The 16,748-nt window shown below is 32.1% G+C and overlaps 1 protein-coding gene and 1 long non-coding RNA gene across 3 annotated transcripts in view; both read right to left on the reverse strand.

Annotated features, from left to right (window-relative positions):
• The window catches only part of SNF4Agamma (SNF4/AMP-activated protein kinase gamma subunit), a 172,485-nt gene that overhangs the window by 104,616 nt on the left and 51,121 nt on the right, over nucleotides 1-16,748 (reverse strand). The window lies entirely within an intron of this gene.
• Nucleotides 14,150-14,952, reverse strand: LOC138857852 (uncharacterized). The gene is made up of 2 exons (XR_011397059.1): nucleotides 14,843-14,952; nucleotides 14,150-14,756 (listed from the first exon to the last, which is right to left on the reverse strand). It is a non-coding gene; the product is annotated as an uncharacterized lncRNA (long non-coding RNA).

Here is a 16,748-nt window from a genome sequence, read left to right on the forward strand (position 1 = left end):
TTTTTATAAAAATTAAATAAACCGACCCTGCACCGATAGTGTGAAATATACGACTATTAAATTTTGGGTTAGGGCCATTTTAATAAACTTGACTAAATTTTTAACTATTTTGAGTTATGTCACTTTTCTTGTAAAGTAGGGTTATTGTATTGCAATTTATGTTTTCTATAATTCTAAACAAAAACTTCTTAATCAGATACTAAACACCAGCGGCTAATACTAAGTGTTGATGAAGCATTTTTTGAGCTCAAACATTATTTTTCGGATATTATTATTTTTTATTTGTGTCAGCCTAGCGCGCTCAATCAATTAAATTAACATCAGAAAAAAAGTAGAATATTAATTAACTCAAAAATCATCACCACTCAGCACACATTTTCGACTAATATGCGTCCACTAAGCTCCACTTGGGAGGCTTACGAAAATTGCTGACGCATTATATACAATCTTCAATCAACTTGCAGCCACACAAACATAAGCATACGTTTAAAATAAATATTTTACTTTCACATCAAACAAAAATGCGTTAATAACACACAAGAGGTACTTTTATTATTATTTTCTTTATTCTTCTTCTTCTGCAGCAATCTTTATTTACAAATACACTAGGCCGTCTGACCGCAAATAAGTATTTACATGTAGCATTGCAGTGCGTCGAACTGACATCATCGAAATGCCAGACGGTAAAAGCAATGTGGACTCAATGTACTGTTGTGTTGTTTGTAGCAATTGGCCTTCAAAGCTCTTGAGAGTAGTTCAAAAGGCATATGGTTTGTGGTATTCACATGAGCATGTACATATGTACATATACTCGTATATATATGTACCATATTTATCTTTTAAGAAATTTTTTTTGCATGTGCTAAATACGTATGTATGTCCATATATGTATAAGTAGAGAGATCCATTCATTTGACGTAGCCCTTGATACTCATGTAAGAATATTATTGTATCAATATATGGTATGTGTGCGATCACAAAAGCAGCAGAAGTTATCAAGTGTACTTAGTCACTGAAGTAAAAGTAAACACAATAAATGTTTTTTTTTTTCAAAAAACCAAATTCCTACGAAAACACACAAAAAAGAACAAGGACTGCTTATTTATAAAAAGCAACTTGCGTGCGCTTGCTGAAAACTTTAAGCGTGGACTTCATTTATCATCTTCCAGACTGATTTTGTGGAACATATGCGACCATATTGAACTGAAATTTAAATATAGTGCTAAACGTGTTAACGTTCACTAATTCTCAAGTTATACCACCTCCGTTGGCTATCGTTCGTTTAACAAAAAACGAGAAAAATTTTATTTAACTGTCTCTAAGAGAGAGAGTAAAATGGAAAATACAAAAACACTTTGAAAACTTTTTATTAGAATTTAAATTCTAAATATTTATTTAATATTATTTAATATTTTAAATTATTTCGTCCTTGTCGTCTTGAAGTAGTTAAAACATCAAACGCAACTATAATATTATATAATATGTCAATAATCACTGTGTATGCCTTCGATCAACACTGATGATCATATGATTAATCACTTCATGCTCTTCAGCTTGTTGGGAGCTATGCGTGCTACTTTAGTAGGAATGTAAAATTTCAATTATATGAGTTTTCAGATATATATGAAATCGACTCGACTCGAGGTACATATTTGTATATTATATTATATGAAATTGCAACTCAATTAGATATATTTATATATTATATTTGTATGTATATGTAAGTACTTCCCTGTCACATTCTCTACAGTCCTGTTTAATGAAAGAAGCTTGTATACAGTGAAAAATCAATTAATTTGTCATGTTTCATAAATTTCCTGATAATTAATTATTATACACATACACACATATTATTATTGGCAAACGTGAAATTGCAAGTCAACTACATTAAATTGCTTTAAATACTATTAGTGTGGGTTGAAAATCACGAATGTGTGTTTGACATGAGAATATATAATATAATATATGTATGTATTTACAATTGCAGTCTTCAAGTGCTTAGCGACCAGTCAATGCAATGATGCATTGCAAAACACGACATTTATGAATAACAGCGATGAGCGAAAGTGATAGAATGATGCAGGCTAATTAAAACGTTTGCAGGAAACATAAATCATGAAATGAAAATAACAAGCAAGAATAATGAAAATTATATGAAGCTCGACCAATATTTGTGTATATATTTCGTAAGGTTGATGTGAATGATGCTTAAAGGGTTACATGGGTTTCGTTGAGCAAAAAATGCCCTTTTTCAATAATTTTTTTTTTTTCATATAAAAAATTAAATATTTTATTCGAACTTTTTACCAAAGGTACATATTTGATAAATATTGAAAACTCGGTCATTACGAAGTCATTTCCGGCAGTCCCTCGGAAAAAAGGTGCTTCCGCCTTGACAGCAGAACTTCTGACAGGATCATCAAAAGTAAAAAGAATAAAATACGTGTTTGAACTAAGACCACTAACTAGGTATTGGACGGAGATAAAACAAACAAAGTGAAAACTGTATTATTAGCAGACGTTTAAAAAAAAACGCAAATTTTGGTGAAAGTTTCTCAAGGTTTTTTTGTTTTAAATAAGTGTAATTGAAAGAAGTTAATTGTAATTGAATTCAAGACCTTGTAAAGGATATCTTGAAGACTTGTGTCAAATTTCATTAAGATCGGTTGTGTAGTTCTCGAGTAGTCATGAGAACCTACTTTGAATATATAGTTTCGAGGAAAACGCGTTTAAAGTTTTTAGTGACTATATGGCTGACCTCGAGCGCGCAGCTTTTCAAAGCTGTAACTCCAAAACTATAACTGGGATCAACTTGTGAATTAACACAAACAATAAAATTTCTTTTTTGTTTTTGAAGCCGTGAATACATGGGTTTCCCCTTACTGAAGCTTCTAGATGAAATTACCTTTGAGAAGGCTTACCAATATGTTAACAAAACAAAAAAAAATCTGAGAGTAAAAACTTTTTCCGCCATCTATTGAACCTACTACTAGACGGATATTAAACTAAATAGGTTTAAGAAAGTAATTATGAAATTTGAAAGTGTGCATATGAACACATAATTTGATTACGTATTCAATTACATATTGACACTCTCAAAGCTTTCCACATTTATCTGTCAATACACTAAGTGCTTGTATGTACATAAAATGTATATTAATACACTAGCTTAGTAAATTTTCAATTTATCAATCACCTGATCGATAGCTCCAATAAATAATTGACAGACTATTAAACAACAATTGCCACTGCGACGAAATCAGTAATTACCAACACTTCCATTACAAAGTAGCGAGTACGGACAATGCACAGACATACATAAATGGCACTTAGACATTTATATACAAGTATTTATATATATACTTGTATATCATATGAACATAACTATGTATTACCGGCGCAAGATCGTGAGCTGAAGTCGAAGAAATTCTGAGACAGAGCCACCGGGTCTACAAAACGCCATAGCGTGCGGCGATTTAATCAGTAATCAACGTTTGTATGTCTATGTATATGAGTGTGTATTTATTTTAAATTTATATATAATAACATATGCATGTTTTAACTGAATACATCTGCTAAGAAAGATATTGGGATATGTTTTAAAAGGCATTAGTCTATATTTAGGTAGGGCTTTAACTAGTTGCCATAACTTTCTTAGGAAGTTAAAACATAGCAACTCACTTTCGGATACGAAAAACATTAGCAATAGTAAAATATTTATCATACGTAGATCATCGTATAACTGTATCAAATGATCATGCCACTAAAGAAGCATAGATCTATTACTATTGACTAAAGAGAGGCTTAAACAAAAAATTTTGTCTGGTTAAACTTCAATGACTATTTATGATTTCAGAACTAAGAAGATCCAAGAAATGTTTTAAATAGTAAAATTATTACCAACTCTCCACAGTATGTTATGTACTTAAAGCAATGTACTTGTAAATAGTACAAAGATAGAGAGAAATTTCTTTGAAGGAGAAAAAAGTAATCACGTTCTAGTAAAAATTGTTCGAGAGGAGTATCGAACATTTTTTTCGCGGACAAAGATAACTACTAAAAATATAGGATATGTGCAGAAGAACAGATTCACCGGAGACAAAGTAAAGCAAAAGCTAATCCGATTTGGCATTTTCTATTGCTGCACATTAGGAAACTCTATTAAGTTTTTATTATGTGGGTATGGTCCAAAGTTAGACCAAAACGGTTTAGTTCTATCCCATCTGGACACACTAGGATTCACTGCTACGTTTTCAACGGCTCATTGATCACAGTAGCGTTTTTTAAATTTACATAGATGCATACAGACATACATGTATATAATGTGTAATATGTATTTACGTACATTAGATAATGAAGGCACTAAGATCAGTGTAAAGACTTGTTAAACACCTATTATGCACTTACATACGTATACAATATATAAATGTTTGTATGTCATCTAATATGAAACATAGGAGAAGTCAATCAGCACATACATAAATACATATGTATATACAGACTATTGTAGATTATGTATATAAGAAGTTAGATAATTATGGCATACAATCAAATCTAAATACATATGTACATATATATAGTGCAGTAAATTACATAGGTATATGATATGCATCACAAACTACTTTAATTGGTTGCATGCGCTCGACTTCATTGCCTCGCTGTTAAATCAATCAAATCGAGCAAAATTACTCAGCTGCTGATGATCATGTGCCATAAAAATATTATACGAAAAAGTAAAGAGCATTTACATACATATCTATACCTATGTATTTATTTGCAAACATAAGTATATAAATTGTGTTTGTATGTAGGTATGCGCCTGCTCATGCTTAATCAACAAAGCTTATCATAAAGATATCTGGCATAATGAGACAGACGTCATTTCTCTTTTATTGCACTTATAATGAAGCGATAAACCTTATAGTGTGAACATGTATGTATGTACATACCTATTCGCTTTATAAGTACAAATCAAATATGAAATAGTTACAGCAGATAGCGAAAAACACCAGAGACGTGTGATGATGTGTGTGTGGCAATGCGAGACGTGACACATACTACATAGCTGATAATGACACTAATTAGATGCTAGTGGATATTTTGAAAAGTAAAGGGTCATGCAATAAGGGTATTCAGTATTCAATAGCTGAAAAAGTATATTATATGTGTTCTAGTGATACTAGCAGCACAATTGTTTGGTTGGTGCTAGACAAATCTATCAATAATATTCGTTGAAAAAATAGCATTTTCGACCTTCGATCACTGCATTCATATAATAAAAAAATCTTGCCTACATTTGGGCGCATTGATAAAATTGTATCAAAGTCACAAACCTAATAGCGGAAATTGAGTCGGAGGCGCAGAATATGACGGCGTAATATAAAATGTGGCAAATAAATACGAAATAATACAAACTAATGTCGAAAACAACAGAAAATAAATTAATAAGAACAACTTGTTGATCATGTTTCCACAAAAGTATTCACTAAACACATGCTATTGTACTCATAAATATTCAGCCTCTACTTCGAAAAAGTGCCTCACTACGTGTTTATATAATAATATTTTTTTTTTGATTTATCGCTTACACGTTTTTTTCTCAAGCTATATGTTATTGTTGTGGTGCTGTCGAGCGTTTGTGAATTATTGCTAATTATCCAATAAGCCGCTTTGTTTCACATATTCAATGTCATCGCCTCTGTTATCGGTTGTCATACGTTTTTGTTTTTCAATTTTCAAAAGTAGCGGGTGTATTTCATAAGACAACATTGTTTATGGTAGGTTTTAATTTTGTTTTGGCATGCATAAGCCCATATTTAATTTAGATTAAATTGTCAACGTAATTGACCACATTTCATCAAAATGCTAGTCATTTGAAAGATTTTTTAAGTGTTTCAGTGGATTTGGAATTTCAAAGAAATCACTTTTAAACCCGAGAAAATTTCGCTGTATAAAAAATTGTGCATTGGTAATTGCTAACAAAAAACGATAACTTCGGTTGGACTGAAGCTATAATACCCTTCACCAATACAAAAGATTCCTTACAAGAACTTGATTTTTATCGGTCAGTTTGTATGACAGCAATACGCTGTAGTGGTCTGATATTGCCGTTTCCGACAAATGCGCAGTTTCTTGAAAAGAAAAGCGTGTGTGCAAAATTTCAGATCGATATCTCAAAAACTGAGGATCTAGTTCGCGTATATACAGACAGACGGATATGGTTAAATCGACTTCGCTTATCATGCTGATCTTTTACATATATATTTATAAGGCCTCCGACGTTTCCTTCCGGGTGTTACAAACTTCGTGGCAAACTTAATATACGCTGTTCAGAGTATGAAAATAGTTAACAAATCGTTTCATGATATGTTGCTTTCTGTAGTGTAACTCTTGTCGTGCAAACGGTTATTGCCAGTAGGGAATATTCGAGAAGAAATTCGTATATACTGATGAGATATATTCTCTAAACTTTTCTGCAGATGGGTCGACTTGTTTAAATCTCCAAGATAAGTAATAGAAGATATTAAAGATAAATATGGATTTCACATATCTTATCATCGAATCGCAAACTCTCGAAATAGGCATTTATCAATTTTACTAATATAAATGGTGTATATAAGTGTAAGCTAAGAAGAGTGCCTTAGATTAGCTAATGTCGAACACTGACGCAATCCCAATAGAAAATATATTAAATGATATAAAACGGGACATTTTTGCTAGAAATCCTTTCTATGAATCCTACCCCATAAGAGATATGCGATGTGTCTCAAATATTTAAAATATATAAATTTTATATATTTTATTTATTAAATTGTTTTTCACCAATATAAAATAAAGTACTTATATTGGTATTTTAGTTAACATAAATTCTAGGGCAAGTATGGAGATTAAAAATCCAAAAATTTTCAGCATGTATGAAATCATTAGCATAAATGTATTTTTCTGAAGGTAGCAAAAAAAAATGTATTACTAAATAATTATAACATTTATCACATATTTATTATCGCATATGAGTGTACAGAATATATATATTAGTTATAAAAATTGAATATACATATTAGCTTAATATGTTTATTTGCTGTACTACTTCGCAAGTGTACAAAAATAGATCGCTTATAAAATGAAACAAGTGTTTGTCTACGTAATCGTTAAAGTCATCTTTTTTACATAATTTTTTTCCAAATATGAATTAATTGACTTTTGCATAATACCCAATACACTGAGTTGTGAAATTTGCATACAAAACAATTCCCTTTGCAACAGCTCAATACATTTGTCATTTGTAGAATGCAATTTTCTTATTGCATTATAAATTACGGTATGTTTATCAACAAACTATGTGCATAAAAAATATATATATATGTATATATGTGTGTGTGGATATTTAAAAACTTACAGGGCTGCAACTCAGCCACGCGCGCAATTAAACTTGATTGCTATGCAAGTAAGTGGCCACAGATGCGCCTCCCTCATAGTTAGCCAAATACACACACCCACATATACATATTTGTGCTGCATACACCCAGCCATGCTTACAAGCAGCTAAACCCACATAAGCTTTGAAGGCAACCATCTATTGACTCGCCAAGTTCATACAAGGGAAGCGCAACAAGTTGAACTTATTGCCATTACACCCACACATCAACACATCTTAGATACCACGAACTAGGTACATATACATATATGAATGGGTATATATCTTCATGTATATATGTACATGCAAGTGAATATTGACATTTTCTCTCCGCCTTGTTTGTCATTTCGCTTGCAAGCCACTCAAATCGACGTCACCTTTCCCCCGCGTCCTAAGTGAGACATCTGCCAACGCCTATTTGTTTCAATTACAAATTCAATTCGTTAGCAAATGTTACAATTAATTAAGATAAATGCACAAATACTATGTATAGGAGGACATACATATGTAAATATTGGTATTTACATAGAAATAAATTTTCCAGCGACAAAAGTGAGTAACAGTACTCGTAAATTAATAGCACATTAACACAATTTTATAGCTTTTCAACTCAAGTGAAAAATACTTTATGATTTTAGCCTTAGTACAACCACGAAGTAGATGCGTGTATACATATGTAACGGTGTATGTATAATATAAATATATTTTAACTTTTAGAACAATAGATAAGTGGCAAAAATAATTATAATAATAGTATTATAATTAATCCTACTAATATAAAAGCTTCGTAAATGCACTACTGAAAGTTAGCTAAAGATTTCTGTCAAGACTTACGAGTGTAGTTGGATCATGTTTCTTTCAACTATTTTTATGTGCTTAACTATCAAATTTCAAACTTATCCATTTGAAAACAGATGACTTTTAAAATTTCGAAAAAAATCTCAAAGGCTTAGAAAGACTTAGATAAACCAAATTAGATAAATAAAAATTGCATGATTAAGATATGGTTTACTGTATCTATTGTGATTTTTTTTTAAACCACAAATATATTGAACAACAAATGAATGATGGTTAGCGATAAACGTCCATAGAATAATATTCGAAGAACCTTCATAGCAGAAACAAGATTGGGAAATATGACTTAATTTGAATATTGCTGATTGAAACTCGGATTACTTAAACGCACAATTGTGTGACGGCTGAATACTTCAACTGATATGCAGACAAGTTTTTGCGCCGCTTCTTCGCTTCTCATTCACTGAGGCTTAATGAAAAAGAAGTGTCGAGTTCTTGCTGTTGACCTTTTGTGCAACTAGTCCCAAATACATAGTTTACCAACAACTCGATATATACTGTTAGACGCCAAGTTAGATTCCTTAGATGGTGTTGAACTTGATATATTTAAAAATATTCTATTAGAGGTCAATTTGTAGATTAAATAGTTTTTCTGCACTTAAAAATTATTTTTGAAAATAAAAATAAGAATAGTGCCGCGTCTTGGTGCTGGTCCTGGATAGTTAAAAAGCCATATTTTTGACGCAAAAATTCCTAAATGGCACATATTTTAAGTGTATTTGGTTCGTAAATCATAACACAATTAGCAATTTTCATAATTTTCCACTACGAATTACCCATTGCTAGCAGGTTTATTTCGCAAATTACATAAATAAAATCACGGAAATCCAGTAAGAAAGTAAAAGGAAATATATTTCTGATCTATTGTGTCATTTTAACTTTTAGGCTAAGAGCAAGCGTTATTCTTGACAATATCACAGGCTTTTCATGTTCGATTTACTTGTTCTTTTCTTCTTATGTGAGTACGAGTATATGATGGTCAGAAAGCGCTCACACCCAAACTAAGTTTATCGAAAGTAATTTACTGTATCTAAAATCTTGCAAACTGACCCACTGTGCAACAGTAATTTATTGCTTAGTATAAAATGTCAACAATACAATTGGCTATGATGCTCGCGAAGAGAACTAAATATGTCGTACAAATACCATATAAATTAAGTTGGCACATTTTTGTGCTGTCAACAAGCACAATAATAACAAACAACATATTAAGCAAAATGTTAGAACAAAATGCTGTTGCTAAGGCGGCGTGGCAGAATAATTGCATTCAACCATACGAGTGCATTTATTGCTCATTCTCGCGTACGTGAAGATGCACATAAACATTTATAAATGTAAATATGTACAAGCAAGTATATATTGTACATATGTACTCGTATGCGCATATTTGTTGCCACTATTCCAATAGCAAATTTTTTGTTTTGACATTTCTGCAATTTATATCAATTTCGGGTTTTTTATACGGTTACCAAGGAGTCGTTTAACAATAATCGATTAAATTTGATTTTTTTATGGACACACATAATATATTATATAATATGTAAATTTCATTTGTTGTTTTTGTTTACACTTTAGTGGTTGCTAAATTTACGAGGCAGCCATTATTTTCTGGCATTGCTAATTGTTATTGTTGTTGTTTGTTTAGAAGGCAGTAAAATTACATTCAGTTGCATTGACAAACTGTTGCCAAGCCGCGTCTTATTTGTATTATTAATCAATTTTAGCTTTAAACGGGTAGACTTTGAATACTGTTAAGCTTAGAAACTTCGAACTTCGTGTGATTGTTATTATTGTTTTGCAATAGCTTTTAATTTTCTGACATATCGAGTAGCTCTGAAAATGTTCGGTTTCATTGCATTCGCCAGCAAAGTCACGTGTCATGTCTAGTATTTGATTTTGGCTTGCATTGTTTTTGGTTTTCCATTGGATTTTGACGTTTCAAGGTATACATATATGCATATACATATTTACATACACAAAGAGTTAACTTCGGTTCCACCGCACACAAATATAAAAGATTCCTTACAATCACTTTATTCCGATCGTTCAGTTTATATGGCAGCTTATGCTATAGTGATCCAATATCGGCCGTTCCGCCAAATGAACAGCTTTTTGGTGAGAAAATGAAGGGTGAAAAATGTCAAAACAATATCTCAGAAACTATTGGACTAGTTCGTATATATACAGATGGATTGTTAAATGGACAGACAGACAGACATGGCCAAATCAACTTAGCTCATCACGCTGATCATTTATATACTATATACTTTATAGGGTTTCTGACCTAACGCTGATCATGCATTGTACTTTATAGGGTCTCTGACATTTCCTTTTTGGTGTTACAAACATCGTGGCAAATTTAATATACCCTATACAGGTTATAAAAAATAATTGATTGCTGAACTATAATAGCAAAGCCATCAGAGTTTAAAAATGCCAACAGCACTTTCAAATGTTGTTTAAAGATTAATATTAGAGAAATATTTGGTAATAGAGAAATAAGTATTGTAGTTGGAATCATCGCATTGCTGAAACCAGTAAAATATCGGGTATGCGACGAAGAAATTTTAGAACATTAACTCAGCGAATGCCTAGTATTTAGACCGTTGCAACAACGATTTAAGTACGAGAAATTGGGAAGAATTAGTAGGATGGAATAAAATCAAAACATCTGTTAAGAGGGGAGTAGGGATTATGAATTACTTTTTTTGTTTAAAATAAATATATAAACGTTGTATTAAAATTACAAAATTTTATCGATTGGAGCAAAATTTGCAAAGTTTCGAGTATTTTTATAACTGTCTTATGAACGTTTTACATCAGATTTCGAAACATTAAAGCGGAGCTCCTCCTAACTTCAACACGACTGCACGGATCGTTTCAAAATTTTGAACACAATTTCTATACATAGCTTACGAAACAACGCTGAAGATTTTTTCTAATATTTTTTTTTATTTTATCAATAACTAATTAATAGATTTTTTTGCAAGAAATCGCTTTGTCTTCTTCAAAGTGTTCCCAAAAAGTGAAAAATTGAAATTTCAAAAATATATATATTTTGATTTGATTTTTGCTTTTAAGATGATCCAGCACCGAGTTATGAGGGGTATAAATCAGCAATTTTGGACTTAGAAATTTGTGAGTTAAACTCGGGCTGCGTAACGCTTATACATGTAACGGAGCATAAAAAAATTATTTTACTTTTTTTATTTTATTTATTTTTTGTTTTTATTTATTAAAAATATAGGCTATGATTACGTTGTAGCTTTATATTTAACTAATTTATTAAATAAAAAAATAATACTTATTATATTAAACTAAAATTGGACGGATAATGGGCGTGCATTCATTTGACATTAACATATATTTTGATTTAATGCTACATAAATGTTACTGATTGTTGTCTCAGAAGATAAATAAAAGTTCTTTAGATGGAAATTTTATTATTGTACAATATTTAATAAAATCATTGTATCAAGTCGTGCTTTCTTATTTATTTATTATTTTGCTGATAACTCTATTTAAACGGTTTTTCTTGGCAAGCCACGTTATAGGCAGTAAATACGAATAAGAAATAATATACAAATATAAAAATATAAAAAAATAAAAATATATATTATAATAAAAAATAAATTAATTAAACCAGCTTGTTTAAATATTTGTCGTATTTGGCTGATCCGAATCTAAAATGGCTTGCAAACGCTGCGGCATAGATGAGACAAGCGCTTCGGTTACTTGCGAAGTTATCTGCTGCCACTCATTTTCCAACAAAGTGCGTAACTGCTTTTCACTTTGCACTGCACTTTGTTGCAACATAAAATCTATATGACCCCATATTTGCTCCAACGGATTTAAATCATTCGACTGTGATGGCGTATACAATACTTTGCCCACTTTGTAGAGCAGCCAATCGCGCACCACACCTGTTCTGTATTTGCAGTCATTATCCTGCTGGAATATATAACCGCCAGACGGTAAGTCCAGCTTGGAGGCGCTTGCTATCACATTTTCCTGTAGTATTTTTAAATATTTCTCGCGATTCATTTGCGTATCGCAGATAACCAATCGGCCAACACCCTTAGCAGACATACAACCCCATAGTGTTATCAGGTTATCAGATTGTTTTGAGGCAAACAAAGGATTCGTAGCATCCGACTCAGTGCTGACACGACGCCACTGCGTCACATGTTGCGCGCTTTGGTATGCTTGAAATTGGCACTCACTCGAGAAGATCACCTTGCGCCAATAGTTGAGATCGTGTTGCAAGTGTAACTTAGCGAATTCCACACGTTTGCGATGGATCAGTGGACCAATGTAGCCAGCGGAGTAGAGCACACGACGTATAGTCTCGGTGTTGCACAATTTGCCCGTTTCACATTCCACCTCCTCTTGTAGTTTGAGTGCGCTCATTTTGGCATTCTGCTGCACTTTCTGCAATATCAAATGATGTTCGGCTTCATCGAATTTACGCGGGCGTCCAGAGCGTGCCTTATTTCTAATACTACCCGAGTCACGATAACGTTCTATCACTTTTTGCACCGTAGCTGGACATTTGTGCACTAAACGCGCAATAACACGCACCGACTTCTTGTCTTTGTAATACTGGATAATCTGAGCTTTCAATTCACTAGAAAGTTCGGCGCCACGCGGACCCATGTGAATTGTATAACCTAACGTTTCGAAAATAACTTAAATGCTTAATATTTCAATGTTTTTTCTAAAAGATATTCACTGCCTGCAATTGTGCAAACAAATTATTAATGTTATGGTTACGTCTTGCCAGAACAAGTGTTAACTGTATACTACTTTTGTTGACGCATACTCTCAAGCCACTCCCAAACTCGGCTCACCAACACCAATGCAGCCGCGCTCAGCAATGAATAAGCCAAATTTTAACGGACTTTTTCTTAAGCAGATCTCAAATGTCGCTTGCTTTTATTACTCATACAACATAACACAGTAGTACTAGGTGAGTGAGAGCACAGCAAGTAAGTGTAAACTCTTCAACAACCGATTCTTTCCAATTTAATTGACACTTTTTGCAGAAGAGCCATTTTAAAAGGGTGTGTACTTTATCAATAATTGACCTGGTGCAGGCATTACTACTAGCAAGCAAATATTAACTAACCAAGCAGCTAATTGAGGGTTCAGCCAGGTCGGCAGAGTTCGTCACTCCCTTGGCTTAAGTAGCAGTTAATTGTGACGGCGAGAGCGTATTAGTATACTAAGTCTCTCAGCATAAATAAAAAGCTATGTAGAGAGCGTGGCATAAAATGAATGTTTTAGTAAAAGTTTGAACGGCAAGACAAATAATGTCGCATGCATATAATCTTAACCAATAACAACACTTTCTGAGAATAATATTCGTACCAAAGTTTAATAAGGTGTAAAATATTGGTACACGTTTTCGTTATAAATTGTTAAAAAGTGAGAAATTCTTTCTCCGGTAGTAAATGTACATATTACACCTTGGTTTTTCTGTCCTAAAAAATTAATGAAACGTTTGATAAAATTAAAAAAAAAAAACCAAAAAAAGCCAAGTACTCAAAAGGTCACATTATATATTTTTAGTATTTAAGTAGGCAAAAATACTACGTTGAGATAAACTCTTTAGTTAATTTTTTTTTAAATTTGGTTCAATACTCTAGAAGCCATATAACTTTAATTAAGTTTCTTTCGAAATTTTTCGCTATACATTATATAAAACAATGCTCCATAGAATATTATATGGAACTGCTGAACAGAAAGTATGTCTAAAATCGTTCCTTTGCAGATCTTTCATAGTAATGTACAAAATAAATTATAAACGCAAGTAGTTAGTTTTTTTTTATATCTTCCACCAGAATCTATGATCAGAACCATGCTACATCATCGAAAGCATTACTTTCATATTGAAATATTATATCAGTCTCCAAACATGGTGATAAACGCAACACATTTTTATACAACAATATACTTGTAGCACATACTCGTATGTATATAGAAATATATTCATGAAACAGGATTATCGGTGAATTTTAAATATTTTTTGACTGCTTACTTTCTTTAAGATTTTAATATTGGTTCGTATAGTATTATTGCGTACTGTATGCAGGTATGCTATTGCGCTTCATTGCTTACCGCTGCATAATCTTATAAAAAGGTGTTGAGAACCGGTTTTGACGTTGCAAACGCTGTTGCACCGCCACTCACTCACGCATATGTATGTACACATTGTGTTTTAATGTGTGCGGGCAGAAATTGGTGTTGTGGCCGAATAACAAAAGCACGTTGTGACCCGCTTTTTGAAATTGACGTGCTGGTAAAACGAGAAAAGTGCAAAAAAGAATGAACAGGTTAATATACTTTTCTCTTTTTTTTATATTCACTTCATGCCATTTGTTGTGCTTTCCATTTTCTTATAGATGCTTGTGCAAGGTTGAAATTTTTTTTTAAATTTTATTTCTTGTTTCTTCTTATTCCGTTTTGTTTGTTATTCACATTGAAGCTGGAAAATGTTAAGTTTAAATTAGCGAAACGACGAGAGAAATTACGAATGCAAGCAAAAGCATTCATAATTAAACGGAAAATTACTTTTAAATTATTTATGTTTTCACTCATTTGAGTGAAATTTTGATGTGTTACTCGAAATTGAGGCAGCATAATAGTTATGGTTTGCAATTAATTTTTGTTAATGTTTTTTACATATTTATACAAGAATTTTTTAATATTTTGTCGATTTTCAGTTAAAAAATAGCTTTATATACTTTTTCGATTAAAATAATTTCTTTTTCTCTTTTTATTTTAATTTTGATTTCCAAGGCTATTTTTAGCGGTTAATAGACTTATTTAATTTTAATAACAAATAAATTGTATTTAATATTTTAATTGTCTATCACAAGCACATGTTTTTTCCTACAAATACGTCAAAGTTTTTTTCTGTCAAAAGTGAAAAAGTGCAAAGAAAAAATGGCATCGAAAGTGTTGCAATTTGAAGTAATTGCTAGGCATTTAAAATTTCAAGTTCAGCTGGTTTGCAGATAAACAATACCATGCGAATTACGAAATTTTGAACAGGTGTAGAGGCGTTGCCAAAGCTATTTCCGACAGTTGAAATTTGTATTTCATATTTGTATCAGTTAATAAGATATATAAATTGCAATCTAAGTATGTAAACAAGAAAATATGAAAGAATACTGCATAGACAGCGCTGCCACATTGCTAAAAATATTGTAATTTGAAAATAATAATAAGTGCATAATTCCATAACAAGAAAACCGTAATAAACAGACATTTTGAGATATTTTGCGACATATTTTATTCGATTGTCGCCGTTCCTAAAACACATGGATTCCTTCATTGACTCTATTAGAAGATATTTTTTGTTTTATTTTGTTCTGATTGACTTTGAAGGTCTAGTAAAGATTTTATGTAATGACAACTTTAACTAAGCTTACAAAGCTTTTAACGAGCGACACCGAATATTATTCTAACTCGGCAGCAGCTGATATCAATACAACTGGATAAAGAAAAAAAAAAATTTGACGCGTGTGTGGAGAGTACCTTGAGAGCTGCACTTTGATTTTAAAAATACTGATTATTCTAGGCGTTGAAAGACAACTTGGGAGATCTGAACCATATATTAGGTGTAGTAAAAAGAACTCCATTATTTTTTCAATAGATGGCGTTATTTATCTGTATCTCGCGTTGTATAAGTCCGATCGGGTTCGACTAGATGGCGTTAAAAGAATGACATTTCGTACTAAAAAAGCTTTCCTGACAGCTTTGTGATTGATTGATTCAGTTTTGTTTGAGTGTGCGTCAAAGATGGACACTAACACAGAGAAAAAGCTATATTTTACAGTTTTCTTCGATAAGGGTGAAAAAGCAAGCCAGGCGGCTGAAAATATGAATAGCGTTTATAGTCCTGATACTGTACTACCGTTCCGGTAGTTTCGATGTCAAAGATGCATCACGCTCTAGAAGACCAATTATCGAAAAAATCGATCAAATAATGGCAATCGCCGAGTCCAAACATCGATTACGATTGTCCAGGACCTTAACGTTGCACAAAAAACCGTTTGGAATCATTTGAATAAGGCTGGATATGAAATGTAATAATTAAACATTCAACTTGCGAATTTATAAAATCTAGATCTCACACGCTTGATCGGCACCATTTTTTAGGATTTATCTTAAGTGGATCAATATGAATTCGCGAACATAACCACCACGATGCATTTAAATTAGTTTTATGTAAAAAATATATATGCATGTTCATAAAAAAACTTAAAAAATTTTCAGGTTATTTTTTAGACTTGGCAAAGCTCAAAAGAAAGTAAACGACAACCCTTTTGCAAATAAATGCTGATTGTTTTGTGAGAACTTTTGCACAATCAAAACAAAATTAAGTGGGCGTTTCTTTACAATTGCATAAAATTTCCATGAATAGTTAGTGCAATTAAAAAATCAAAGTCGGGGACAACAGGATATACACACC

The sequence above is a fragment of the Bactrocera oleae genome, chromosome 2 (assembly GCF_042242935.1).
Source record: "Bactrocera oleae isolate idBacOlea1 chromosome 2, idBacOlea1, whole genome shotgun sequence".
Lineage (NCBI taxonomy): Eukaryota > Metazoa > Arthropoda > Insecta > Diptera > Tephritidae > Bactrocera > Bactrocera oleae.